This window comes from Glycine max, chromosome 20, assembly GCF_000004515.6.
Source record: "Glycine max cultivar Williams 82 chromosome 20, Glycine_max_v4.0, whole genome shotgun sequence".
NCBI classification, from domain to species: domain Eukaryota; kingdom Viridiplantae; phylum Streptophyta; class Magnoliopsida; order Fabales; family Fabaceae; genus Glycine; species Glycine max.
In genome coordinates this window covers 5,800,609-5,814,537 of record NC_038256.2, presented here as the reverse complement: position 1 = coordinate 5,814,537, position 13,929 = coordinate 5,800,609, and the positions used below count along the sequence as shown (strand labels likewise).

At 31.7% G+C, this 13,929-nt stretch overlaps 1 pseudogene; it reads left to right on the top strand.

Annotated features, from left to right (window-relative positions):
- Nucleotides 1-3,972: 3,972 nt before the first annotated feature.
- Nucleotides 3,973-12,741, top strand: LOC102664229 (heat shock protein 90-2-like; annotated as a pseudogene).
- The last annotated feature ends 1,188 nt before the right edge of the window (nucleotides 12,742-13,929 follow it).

Sequence of the window (13,929 nt, the reverse complement as noted above, 5' to 3'; positions counted from 1 at the left end):
CACCAGCTCGTCGTACCACCTAGTGACCTTTAATTTCAACATTTTGTTATGAACCAAGTGTAGAGTTTCAAGCCAAAAGATAAGGTGCATGCATATTGGAAATTGGATTTTTATCACTAAGGTTTAGGTGGCTTAAATGTAAAGTGAAAGATTGCATTTTACTATATGAACCTTAGTTGAATGGATGCATTGGAAGTTATTTTTGTTTCAACTTCCAAAAGAGCTTATTTATTATAGTTGGTGACAATCTTTACTATAAATAGAGAAGAGAATTAGTGGAGAAGCACTACGCATGAAGAGAGTGTGTGAGAAGAGAGATTGTGAAACAAAATCACTTTGTTGGGAGAAAAGTGTCTTTGCGTGAAAGTGTTATCATTTATTGTAACCATTGAGTGAGGTATTCTAGTTTGTAGTGATACACTATTTGGGGTGGATTACAATCTTATAATCATTTTTGTGATAGTTAAAATATTTGAGACGGTTCCGTGGACGTAGGCAAGAGGTGTCGAACCATGTTAAATTCTTGTGTGTTATTATTTTTCTTACGGTGTAATCTTTGTTATGTTCTCACGATTTTTTGTAAGTGTGAGTAATTTTATATGTGAGAGTGTTGATTACCCAGTACCAAGAAACCTATTGTTTCCCTTTATTGTTATGAACTAGGACCTTTGATTTCACTTTTTTGTTAAGACTAAGAGACCTATGTCTTATGCATCTATTTACAGTTATTTTGCTAAATGACTTTGAATTATGGATGTGAAATTAATTATGTGTCGAGTTATTGATTATCTATATTAACTAGCTACCATGTTTCATTTATGTAGTGCTTGTTTTATAATTTTATTAAGTTTCATATTAAAAATTAACTACTAACTTAATAAATTTAACATTAATTACTAACCAGGTTCAAAAATGAACCAAAAAAGGTCTTTAGAAAATTGAATTAAAAAAAATGCACAATTAAAAAATTCTTCTTTTATAAATTGCAGCAGCTTTAACAGATGCTACCATTTTACACTACTAAAAAAATGAGTTTTAACATCGCCCTATAAACATTGGTTATTTGAAAACGATGTATAAGTGCTACGACATCGGTTTCAAATAACCGATGTTAATATAAACTTTTTTTTAATTATTTATATATTTTTTTTAAAATCAAATATTGCGTTATTAATTATATTTTAGTTAAAAAATGTAATAATTAATAAACAATAATAAATCTAAAAGGTAAGCATTTAAAAATTAAACTAAATTTTTAAAATGAATTTCGTAATTTTAGTTTTATTATTTCATGATTATCATTTAAATATAACACACATTTATATAAATTATGTGATATTAGTTAATTTGAAAATAAAATAAAAACTGTTTTTAATAATAGAGTTTAACTTTTATTGAATTTTTATAGAATGTTAGTAAAAACAATTATATCGTAAAAAAATTAAAATTTATTATTAATATATTTTTATTTAATTATTATAAAAATAAAAATTTGTTTTTTTCTTCTTAGAAAGGTAAATGGAGAATATTGTTTAAAAATTCTATGAAATCCTACTATATTTATATTATCGTATTATCTTTAAATTTAAAGTAAATTAAAATATTTGTATATATTAATTTGATTTATTGAAAATATATGTTACAGTGATTTAATTTAAATAATTATAGTTATCTCATATATTTGTAGGATTTAAAAAAATGATATTTTCATTATTTTTAAACAAATTTTTCAGAACAAAAATAAAAATATTTTCATGAGACACGAAAATTATGTTTTAAGTCTTTAAATTTAGAGTTAATTATAATTCATATGTAATTTATTTTTATTACATTTGTCATTTTTTTATTATTTTTAACCTCATTTGTTAATTATGTGAATTTTTTGTTAATAAATTTAATAAAAAAATTATTTAGTAAAGAAGAAACAAAGAAAAAGAATTATATTTAGATAGTGATGAATTTTTGTTGTCAAAAGTTATTTTAATACTCAATTAAATATATTTTAATACTCATTTATGAAAGAAGAAACAAAGAAAAAGCATTTCAGATTAATTATTTTCAGTCTCTATTTTTTTAAAATTCTAATTTTAATATTTGAACAAATATTTGGCTGGTCAAAGTCTTCAAACTTTTCTTTATCTTTAGATTTTGCCATCAACTTTATTTGTTTGACAAAATGATGTTATGATAAACATTGAGACTATCACATGTTATTTTTAATTATTTATGAGGTCTATTTCTCTAATATTTAAAATTATTTTTCAATAAATAATTTCAACTAGACCCATTATTTAAGAAACTCACAATTGTATGTTATTAGAGAACATAATAGTTTGCTTAAAAAAAAGAGAGAACATAATAATAAAAAAATTTAAGTGTAGCGTAATGTGTATGACCCATTAAAAAATTACTTCAACAACTCAATAAGCAAGCAATTCAACACAGTAGATGTTCTTAGGTCGTTTTGCATTAGATAAAAAAAAAATATATTGAATTTTATTATTAACTTGTGTTAAAAATAAAAATCTCTAAACATGAATGATATCACCCAAAATCAAAATCAAATATGCAAAACTAATTCCATTTAAAATTAATTTTGTAAATGCTAATCCAAATTACTATCTAAAAATTGATTATGTTGTGATGAAAATTCTACATAAAGTTGACTCACGGATACGTTGCATTTAATTAGAAAATTTCAAACAGAGGGCCTATTACTAGTTTTGTTTTATCCAATTAAAATACCAGGAAAGGAAAGCTAACTTTAGAGTAAATTAATCGTGGCCCAAATATATGAAAAGGGCCTTTTATTAGCTACTATGTGATTTAACCTCACTTATGCGAGCCAAAGTGAGGCCACGAACCCCTTTGAAAAGGCATCCCCATCCACCAAACCATTTAAACTGCCCTTGTTGCGCTCACACCGCTCTCACTAACTAAACTAGACTTTTTTTTATTAAAAAAATATTTTATTCCTCTTAAGTCCATTTTTAAAAAAATTTAAGAAAAATAATTGCATAAATGAAATTTAATTTTGCATTATATGATTATGATTATATTTTTCTTTATATTTTTTAAAAACTAAAAAAAGTAAGTTAAAAATTACTTTTCAGAGAAATTATAATTTTAACGAAGAAATAAATTTATCATTTGAACATAATTTACAGATAAAACAAAGTTTACATCTAAAACAAAGTTTACATTAAAATATAAAGTATACATAGTGATGTCAAGCGTGACGCTCAAGTTTTTAAATGGTCAATTTCATACGCAGTCTCGTGTAAGAAGTTAATAGCTTAAATAAAATCATGTACCCTCATAAGTTTAGTTTGTTTTGAATTAAAATTGTAAAAATTAATTTTAGCAATTTACATGTAATTTTAAAAATGTCACAAATTTTTTACTGATGCTAATATTAGTGACAAAAGTTATATTTTTGTTACAACATTTTTTTCACTAATAAACTATTTTCTTGTAATATCAAATATATGATTTATTTTTCAATTCAGTGTTTTTTAATTTATTTTTTTTGTAGTTTTTATTCAATTAAATTAATCAATTTATGAGCATCATTACTAATTATGGTTCTCGTATAACACACGTGGTGCCCTTTACCATTTGAATATACTGGAAATTTCTACTTCTAATACAAAAGGAAAATTGGGCTAACAATAATTTTAGGTGTGGACTATTTGAGCCCAATTGTAAGCAAAACAATCAGTATGTTTACGTTTACGCTCCATCAAACTCCATCGCAGATTCTTCGCTCCTTTCCGTGGATTTAAAACATGGCTACCACCACCAGTATGTTTACGTTTACGCTTCCTACAATCTCCACCAAATTAGGGTTTCTTTTTTATTTTTTTCACACACTGAATGATGTCTCGATTTATGCGTGCAGCTCCCTGCTAGAGTCTCAATTCTATGATTTCCAAACTTCCATTGCTCCAACTGCCCTTTCAAAGGTTATGCTTATTCTCTTTAATTTCAATTCAAACCATCTTATCTCATAACAAATTGTTTATCTTTTCCATTTTGAATTCCTCCTATGTGTATCGTTCTAGGTTATATGTTCAGGGTTATAATGTTATTTAGGGAAAATTTGCTGTCTTTTAATTTTAGGGAAAATAGCTAAGGGAAATTAAAAGACACACTCTGGATAGGTCATTGTTACTTAGGTGATTAATCTTGCTCTAGAATCAATGGAATACATCTAGCGACTAAAGTTATGCATGAAGAGTATTAAATTGTGGAGAATAGCACAAATAGAAATACCCTTGTGACTCTCAGATTGTTACTGCTCAAATGATTTTTAACATGTCTCGCACAAATTGATGTTGAATTATGCCAAACACAATTGGGAGGTGATATGAAAAGATTCAGTTGAAGGTATTGCTCTAAAGTAGCTTATACAAGCTAGTACTATATTTTTTAGATAAAGACTAATCTCTTTTTTTTTTTTCTGGATCCAATCATTTTACGTAATTTTTTTATGTTTATTGTATTTATCTATTTGATTACAGATTTTTTTTTCTGTTCTAAAATCATTTGGGTCCCAACTCATAATTATTGCTTACAAGAGCAACCTTACGACTACTTGTCTACTCAAACATATTTAGAATGGCAGCAGCTTTAGGCGGTAGATTTGCAACTAGGAGAAATTGAGAAAAGCAACAGTCAGCCATTTCGAATATTGACTATTACATGATATAAAGCATGGTAATACTATTAATTACTCCTTTCATTTATTTATTTTATTACTATTCAGCAATAAAGCACTTGTATGGCTTTCTTTATTCAATTCCTTTTGCATATAAATGCTTATTATTATAAACAACGCTAGCTAGTCAAAGTTTAGTCATAGCAGTCCACGAAGTCGTAGTAAACAATAAGATGGCCTTGAGCAATGCTAATTAATTGCTTTGTTCAATCAAGCAAAACTAGTTACAGTTTATATATGTATGGTACATGAGTCTTTTTTTAATCAGCAAAAATTCAAGGAAGTTAGCTCTCGATTAAATGCACACATGGTAAACAACTACCATACACATAATCTTATTCCAATTTACTAAAATGGATTGCAACACCTAACCAACTACCACACACATGATGTCAGGACTCAAAGTTCACTTAAGTAGGTATTTATAGATTTTATGAAATATGAATTATATCCTTAGCAACTAAACTAACTTTGAGTAGCAATTACATGAGTCGATACTATAGAGGTTTAATTAGTTATTAAGCAATTACATTGAGATTGGATACAATGATTCTTGCGGATAGTTTGCATTAATCATTGTATTTAATCTTGAATTGTCCGTTTGGACAGTTTGGGGAGACTGATATTTTTATGGTAGATTCATGTGGTAAGGTTAAAATTATTTTGTTTAATTTGATGAAATTTCGGTAATGCATTTCTAGTTGTTCTATGAGTGCATACTTGATTATCGGGAAATTAATTTCACCGATTTCATGTCGTGTACTTGGAGACCAATGCGAAATACTGCTAAAATTTTGTCAAATTTAACAAAATAGAATTAACCCTGATGTATGAAGCTACCATAAAAGACGGTCTTCCCGAATGGGATATGGCCACACCTATAATAAAAAAGTGAGATTTTCATGCATCGAATAACTTTGAGAGTATGACCAAGTTATTACTTAGATGGATCGAAGTTGGATGAATGAAAGTCGCATCAGCCCAGAATATGAGGAAGGCTTCGAGCAATTCTTACAATTTGCTTCAGAAAGAGGTCAACCGGATGAAGATGGAAAATATTATTGTCCTTGCATCAATTGTTTGAACGAAAGACTACGAATACTGGATGGCATACGAGAGCATCTATTGTGTGATGGAATTAAGAGAAATTATACACGTGGATATGGCATGGTGAAATCACATACATGTAGAGTGGGCAGCAATTCGAACCGTTTGATGTAGAAATGGGAGATCACTTGGAGGATAAGATTCGTGACCTTAGACAAGAGTCTTTCCAGCAAGCACATGCCCCTGTGTATGAAAGATTGCAGAGTGACTCAAAGAAGCCTTTGTATCCGGGGTGCAACAATTCCTTGACGCTATTGTCGGCGATGTTAAGTCTGGTTAATGTCAAGGCCAGATATGGATGGAGTGACAAAAGTTTTACTTCATTGCTTCAAATAGTGCACGATCTGCTTCCACATGATAACACATTGCCTAAAAGCTACTATCAGGCCAAGAAGATATTGTGTCCGATGGGTATGGAGTATCAGAAGATTCATGCTTGCCCTAATGATTGCATACTGTACAGACATGAATTTGAAGAAATGTCGAAATACCCTAGGTGTGGGGCGTCACGGTACAAGGTGAAGGATGATGAGGACTGCAGTTCTGAGGAAAACTCAAAGAAAGGCCCTCCAGCAAAGGTGTTGTGGTATCTTCCCATCATTCCAAGGTTTAAGCGTTTATTTGCTAATGAGGACGACGCAAAAGATCTTACCTGGCATGCAAATGGGAGAAAATCTGATGGAATATTCCGTCATCCAGTTGATTGCTCCCAGTGGAAGAAGATTGATAGTTTGTATCCAGATTTCAGCAAAGAGGCAAGAAATCTTAGGCTTGGATTAGCCAGTGATGGAATGAATCCAAATGGCAATTTAAGCACTCAACACAGTTCATGGTCAGTTCTACTAGTAATTTTCAATTTTCCTCCTTGGTTGTGCATGAAGCAAAAATACATGATGTTGTCTATGATGATATCGGGCCCAAGACAACCAGGAAATGACATTGATGTTTATCTAAGTCCGTTGATTGAAGACCTGAGAAAGTTGTGGGATGAGGGGAGTTTAGTGTTTGATGGGTTTCGCAAGGAGACTTTTCAAATGCGTGCAATGCTTTTTTGAAAACAACATCGATTTTTTTTACAGAAAACCGATGTTAACTGTCAACAGTAACACGTTCGTTAACATCGGTTTTTTCAAAAAACCAATGTTAACTGTCAACATTAACACATTCGTTAACATCAGTTTATTTTTTTACAGAAAACCGATGTTAACTGTCAACATTCGATTTTTTGAAAAAACCGATGTTAACTGTCAACATTAACACATACATTAACATCGGTTTTTTGTAAAAAACCGATGTTACCTTTCAACATTAATATACATTTTTTTGGGTGTAATTCATATTAGCAACATCGGTTATTTATATAATCGATGTTGGTAATTTTACGTTAGCATCGATTTTTAAAAAATCGATGTTAACGATAATACTATCAACGTCGGTACTTTCAACATCGGTTCAAAAACCGATGTTGAAAGTCATAAATAACCGATGTAGAAAGCATATTTTCTAATAGTGTTAGTTTTTAAAATTTCATATTTCAACGATTCTAAACATCCGTAATGTTTATGAAATAAATATTTTATTTTCAAACTGCGGAGGTTTATAACCGCTGTTATATTTGACGAAAGATTTTTTAAAATTTATAAAAAAAATTGCCATTAAATCTTAAAGGACTAAAAATTAGAATAAAAATAAATCAAGGGACTGAAAAAACAAGTGTAAAATAAGATAATCATATGTTTTGGTAATCAAGTGCCTTGGTAATATATTCCTCACAAAGTGCACACACATACGATTTTATGTTTTGTTCTACAATTTGAAGATAGGTCAACACCACTGAATTAAAAGCTTTTTATGACGCGTGAATAAGGATGACTCTATTAAAACCATCCTTAACAAATGATCGATAGCATTTTCGTAAATAAGGGTACATGAACCATTCAATACGACAAGGGTTATTTTCCAAACCGACATCATAGATTAGGCAAGTATAAAGGTGGCCCGTGAGCCACAGGCACTGAAGAAACTAAGCTTCAAGTCTGTGAAGCTTGCTCTTGATCTCTTCTCTCCCATTCAATCTTCACTCGTGTACTTGTGAATGTATGTATACATGATTTTGATGATGTCAAAGAAGAATCTAACAAGGCTGCTTCAAATGATAAGCATTTGCTTCAAGAATAATTCAAGATTGCTTCAACAAACAAAGCCTTGTTTCAAGATTCACTATAGACCAAACCTTGCCTTAAAACAAAGTGCTTTCAAGACATGCAAGGCTTTGGTAATCGATTACCAGGAAGTGTAATCGATTACCAGAAGACAAGGTTGAGAAATAGCTGTTGAAAAGGATTTTGAATTTGAATTTTCAACATGTAATCGATTACCATATGTCTGTAATCGATTACCAGCAACAAAACTTCTGAAATTCAAATTCAAAAGTCATGACCCTTCAAATTATAATTGTGTAATCGATTACACAAACATTGTAATCGATTACCAGTGGAGAGTTTTTAGAAAATCTGCCAACAGTCACATCTTTTCATTGGATTTGTGAATGACCATCAAAGGCCTATAAATAGGTGACTTGGGCACGAATTAAAGAGAGAGTTTTGATTGATCAAAATGTTTTATCCTCTCAAAAGATTAAGAGAGTTTTGCTTGGCAAAAATGTCTTATCCTCTCAAAAGACAATGAGAGAGATTCCAAAAGAACTTCATTGTCAAATGCTCTCTCAAAAGAAATCCTTGACCAAACACTTGCAAAATCTATAAGGATTCTTACATGATCTTCATTGTAATATTCTTCTCTTGAAGAGAGATTTCTTCTTCCATTCTTCTTATTCAATGAGATTGACTAAGAGACTGTGAGTCTATTGTTGTAAAGCATCTGAACACAAGGGATGGGTTGTCCCTGTGTGGTTCAGACTTTGTAAAAGATTTTACAAAGATAGTGGAAGTCTCAGGTGGGTTGCTTGAGTACTGGACGTAGGCACGGGTTGTGGCCAAACCAGTATAAAACTGTGTTTGCATTCTCTCTTCCCTTATCTTATTTATTTTGTTGCAATCAATTGTGTCATGCATGTTTAAAGAACATTGTTAAATTGATTGTTGTTGCTTTTTCTGCATTCTAAGCCTATCCCTCTTAGGATTATTGAAGTATCAAGGTCTAACAAGTGGTATCAGAGCAGGATTCTTGTATAAAGTTTAGAAACTTCAAGAATAGATATGGTCTCATCTATCTTATGCTCAATGGTGAGGGTTATCATTATTGGAAAACCCGAATGCAGATCTTTATAGAAGCCATAGATTTAAAGATATGGGAAGCCATTGAATTTGATTCATTTATTCCTACAATGGTAGAGAGAAATGCAACTACATAAAAAAAACTAGAGAAGAAAGAAGATGATGATGAAAGAAGAAAGAAGAAGGTTCCTCTTTAGCCCCAAAATGCTGAGTGCGATCAACTTGGGCACATGAGATTCAATTGTCCTATGTTTAAAAGAAGAATGGAAAAATCCGACAAGATGAATTTCAAAGAGATGAAAGAAAAGAAAGGATATATCACTTGCGAAGATAATGTCATGAATTATTCAAGTGATTCAGAGAAGAAAATCATAAGTCTGGGTATCATGATGAAAGACTATGAAAATGGAGAAGAGCAAAGTCGATACATTGATATCAATTTCTCCAAACACATGGCATGCATCAAAGTTTATTCATATTAATTTCTGCCCAAGATAAATGAATATGTGATTTATGGAGACAACAAACGAATGCCACATTTCTCCCCAAGAAAAGTGAATATGTGATTTATGGAGACAACAAGCAAAGGCCACTTGATCAACAAGCCCAACAAGTAATATCAAATGATACCAACAGGTCACTTATCTTTGATTGATTACTTTTGATGATTTTTGTCTATGATTGTTAACTTTTGATTGAGTTTTGATGCTTGTTTTCTGTTTAAATTTTTTATTGTCATTGATGATTATGATTGATATTGTCTTTGATAATTGTATTTGATTATGTTTTGTTAATTGCTTTTGATTGTGTGTTTGATTGATTGTGTTTTTGTGAGTGCAAAATAGTTTGTTTTAATGCCTTTTGGTATCACTTGATTTTTATACATTACAACAAGTGGTAACATTTTTCTCCTCTCTATTCATGATTTGTTTTTTATGTTGACAAAGGGGGAGAGAAAGATAAAAGATAAAATAGTAAGGAAAAATTCTCTATTCTTTATGAGACAACTTTTTATATATGAAAAATATGAAATCTTCAATTGTCTCATATAAGCAAACATTGCAAAACCAAGGGGGAGTAAACTATATGCAAATAGATATTTTTTCTTTGTTGTTGCTCCTAACCTACAAGTGGTTGTCATCATCAAAAAGGGGGAGAATGTAAATCATGAAGATTTTGATGATGTCAAGAAGAATTTGCTTGAAAAGGAGGAGAATGTGAATCTTGCAAGCTTTAATGATGTCGAGAAGAAATCACATGTTTGTCATCATCAAAAAGGGGGAAAATGTGAATGTCTGTATACATGATTTTGATGATGTCAAAGAAGAATCTAACAAGGCTGCTTCAAATGATAAGCATTTTCTTCAAGAATAATTCAAGATTGCTTCAACAAACAAAGCCTTGTTTCAAGATTCACTAAAGACCAAGTCTTGCCTTAAAACAAAGTGCTTTCAAGACATGCAAAGCTCTGGTAATCAATTACCAGGAAGTGTAATCGATTACCAGAAGACAAGGTTGAGCAATAGCTGTTGAAAAGGATTTTGAATTTGAATTTTCAACATGTAATCGATTACCATATATCTGTAATCGATTACCAGCAACGAAATTTCCGAAATTCAAATTCAAAAGTCATGACCCTTCAAATTATAACTGTGTAATCGATTACACAAACATTGTAATCGATTACTAGTGGAGAGTTTTCAGAAAATCTGCCAACAGTCACATCTTTTCATTGGATTTGTGAATGATCATCAAAGGCCTATAAATAGGTGACTTGGGCACGAATTAAAGAAAGAGTTTTGATTGATCAAAATGTTTTATCCTCTCAAAAGATTAAGAGAGTTTTGCTTGACAAAAATGTCTTATCCTCTCAAAAGACAATGAGAGAGATTCCAAAAGAACTTCATTGTCAAATGCTCTCTCAAAAGAAATCCTTGACCAAACACTTGCAAAATCTATAAGGATTCTTACATATCTTCATTGTAATATTCTTCTCTTGAAGAGAGATTTCTTCTTCCATTCTTCTTATTCAATGAGATTGGCTAAGAGACTGTGAGTCTCTTGTTGTAAAGCATATGAACACAAAGGATGGGTTGTCCCTGTGTGGTTCAGACTTTGTAAAGGATTTTACAAAGATAGTGGAAATTTCAAGTGGGTTGCTTGAGTACTAGACATAGGCTCGGATTGTGGCCGAACCAGTATAAAACTGTGTTTGCATTCTCTCTTCCCTTATCTTATTTATTTTACTACAATCAATTATGTCTTGCATGTTTAAAGAACATTGTTAAATTGATTGTTGTTGCTTCTTTTGCATTCTAAGCCTATCCCTCTTAAGATTATTGAGGCCACAAGGTCTAACAGTGCTCTGTAACTCCATGCTCTTATCGACGCTCCTCTATGACATGTTCCTAAATGCTCTCTTTAGGAAAAGAGTTTCTGGTGTTGGGGGCCTAGGGTTAGGATTTGTGAGAGATGTTGGATGCTCCATGCATTGATGAGTCTTATCGCGCGTTGTTGGAAGCCGTTCAGGCACAATGACGACGCTGGTAATGCTACCGCCGGAAGAGAATGCAAGTAAGACCTCCTTTGGTTCCGCGACATTGGAAAGTTTGCCACCAACGATTTCTCCATGGCCGCCATCCAGGCCTTCAACATTGAGATGGTGGATTAGATCTAAGTTCGTTGCGGTTAGGTTATTTTTTAGGTTTTGATATGTAATGGATTCAATTATTGTTGCTCTTTATTGGTGTTTTGCTCAAACTCTAATGGTGAATAGTGAATTAGTGATATCTAATTTATTTTGTAGGAGTGAAATTGGTTATGTTGGAGATGGAATATGATTGGAATGATGTACTTTGCCGCTGAATATTTTTACTGTGATGTGTGGTTGTGTTAATATTGGTTTTCTTCTTGAGTTTATTTGTTCTGACAGATTAATTAGTTATGTGGTTGTATGTAAAATTGTAGACTTTGGACAAGATTAGATTTAAGAGTTTGACGGACAAGAGCAAGCTCAATGCTCAGCTAGAGTTGTTCATTCATATTATTCCTGAAAAAACTAACAATACACTAACCATTATTGACAGTGGTATTGGCATGACCAAAGCTGGTAGGTTGAGATGTTCTTTTATTGAGATATTTGTGGACCAATCTTTTTGTTTACTCGGTTAGTCTCTAATTGATTTTTGTGATGTTTTTTTTCAGATTTGATGAACAACTTGGGTACAATTGTTGGGTCTGGTACCAAGGAATTCATGGAAGCCTTGGTTGTTGGTGTTGATGTTAGTATGATTGCACAGTTTGGTGTGGGGTTCTACTCTGCATATCTTGTTGCCGAAAAGTTCATTGTTACCGCCAAGCACAATGATGATGAGCAGTACGTTTGGGAGTCCTGAGCTGGAGATTCATTCACTGTGACCAGTGATACCTCTGGTGAGGTTCTTGGCAGGGGTATTAAGATCACTCTTTTCCTCAAGGAAGATAAGCTAGAGTACCTTGAGGAGTGTCGATTGAAGGATTTGATTAAGAAGCATTCTGATGGGTTATAAGTATATTTTGGGGATTATTACTTCTAGCTTGGTGCTTGTGTTTGTTATATATGGTTCTGTGTACAAGAAGGCCAAAATGAGATTTAGTATATTAAAATGATGATGTACTTTAAATTAAGGATAAATATAGTTTTATTTTCTTACTTATAGGAATAAAATCAATCTAGAGCACAGTCTCCAACTAATTATTATAAAATTTGCCTTTACATGTGTCCTTCATTATATAAGGATATGAAGTAGCATAGAGGCCATGTGCGATGCTAAGCACTTTCCAAAGACCAGCTGAAAAGAATGGGTCGCTCCATTTTTTACCTTCACCTTATTGTTTCATCTCTTTTTATTTTCCCTTTATTTCTGAATGTTGTCTATGTCAGTAAAAGGTAGGCCGATTATTTTGCTTGTTAATTAGTTTCTCGTTTGTATATTGTTATGAGGTTTCTACTTGGTAGGAACATATCATGGCAAAAGAGAAGATTTGGTGAAAATACAATCATCAGTAACATTGATATAGGTAAACTTTATAACGACTTTACCATACAGGTAACATTGATACAGGTTTTTTTTGTGTGATTATTATATGACCTTTGTATTTGTGTAGTTTTCTTTTTGCCTTCCTTTCGCCATTTTAGTTTCTTAGTCCTTGAGAAGTATATAAGTCTGAACAACACTTGTTGTGTTTACTTTTCAATCCTTTGTTCATCAAATCTTATTAGCTTGCATACAGGGCAGATTATGCAGCTATGGCAATCACCACGACAGATCTTGCATACAAGGCAATTACTTACTATTTTTTGCTCACTTGTTTTTAGTTGATACAAGTAGTTTGTATGTAACTATTTTATAAGCACACATACAAATATAGATAAAACACACATTTGACATTTGTATGTATGGATGCATTTAGTCCTACGGATAAATCATAAAATTGCCTTGTTTATTTCACTTGAATGAATTGTTGATATATATAGGGTCAGCACTCAACAGCCAAAAGTTATAGGACTAATTTAAAAAACAAACCTATGGCTTCACTGATATGATAGCTTTCCATAATTTTGTTAAGCTTTCCTCCATGTTGGGTGTTGGTTAGGTTGGAGGAACTAAGGTCAGAGTTGGGGGAATGGCTAAAGGTTCTGGAATGATCCACCCAAATATGGCTACCATGCTTGGGGTATGTCTTACTTGATGGTTCTTTCTTATTTGGGGGAATTAGTCTATGTGATTCATCTTTTGAAAGTGCAGCGTGATTTCAAAGGATATTTTATAGATCAATAAAGCATCTCTATTAGTGTAGTAGTAGTACTTTCACATAAAAACAAAA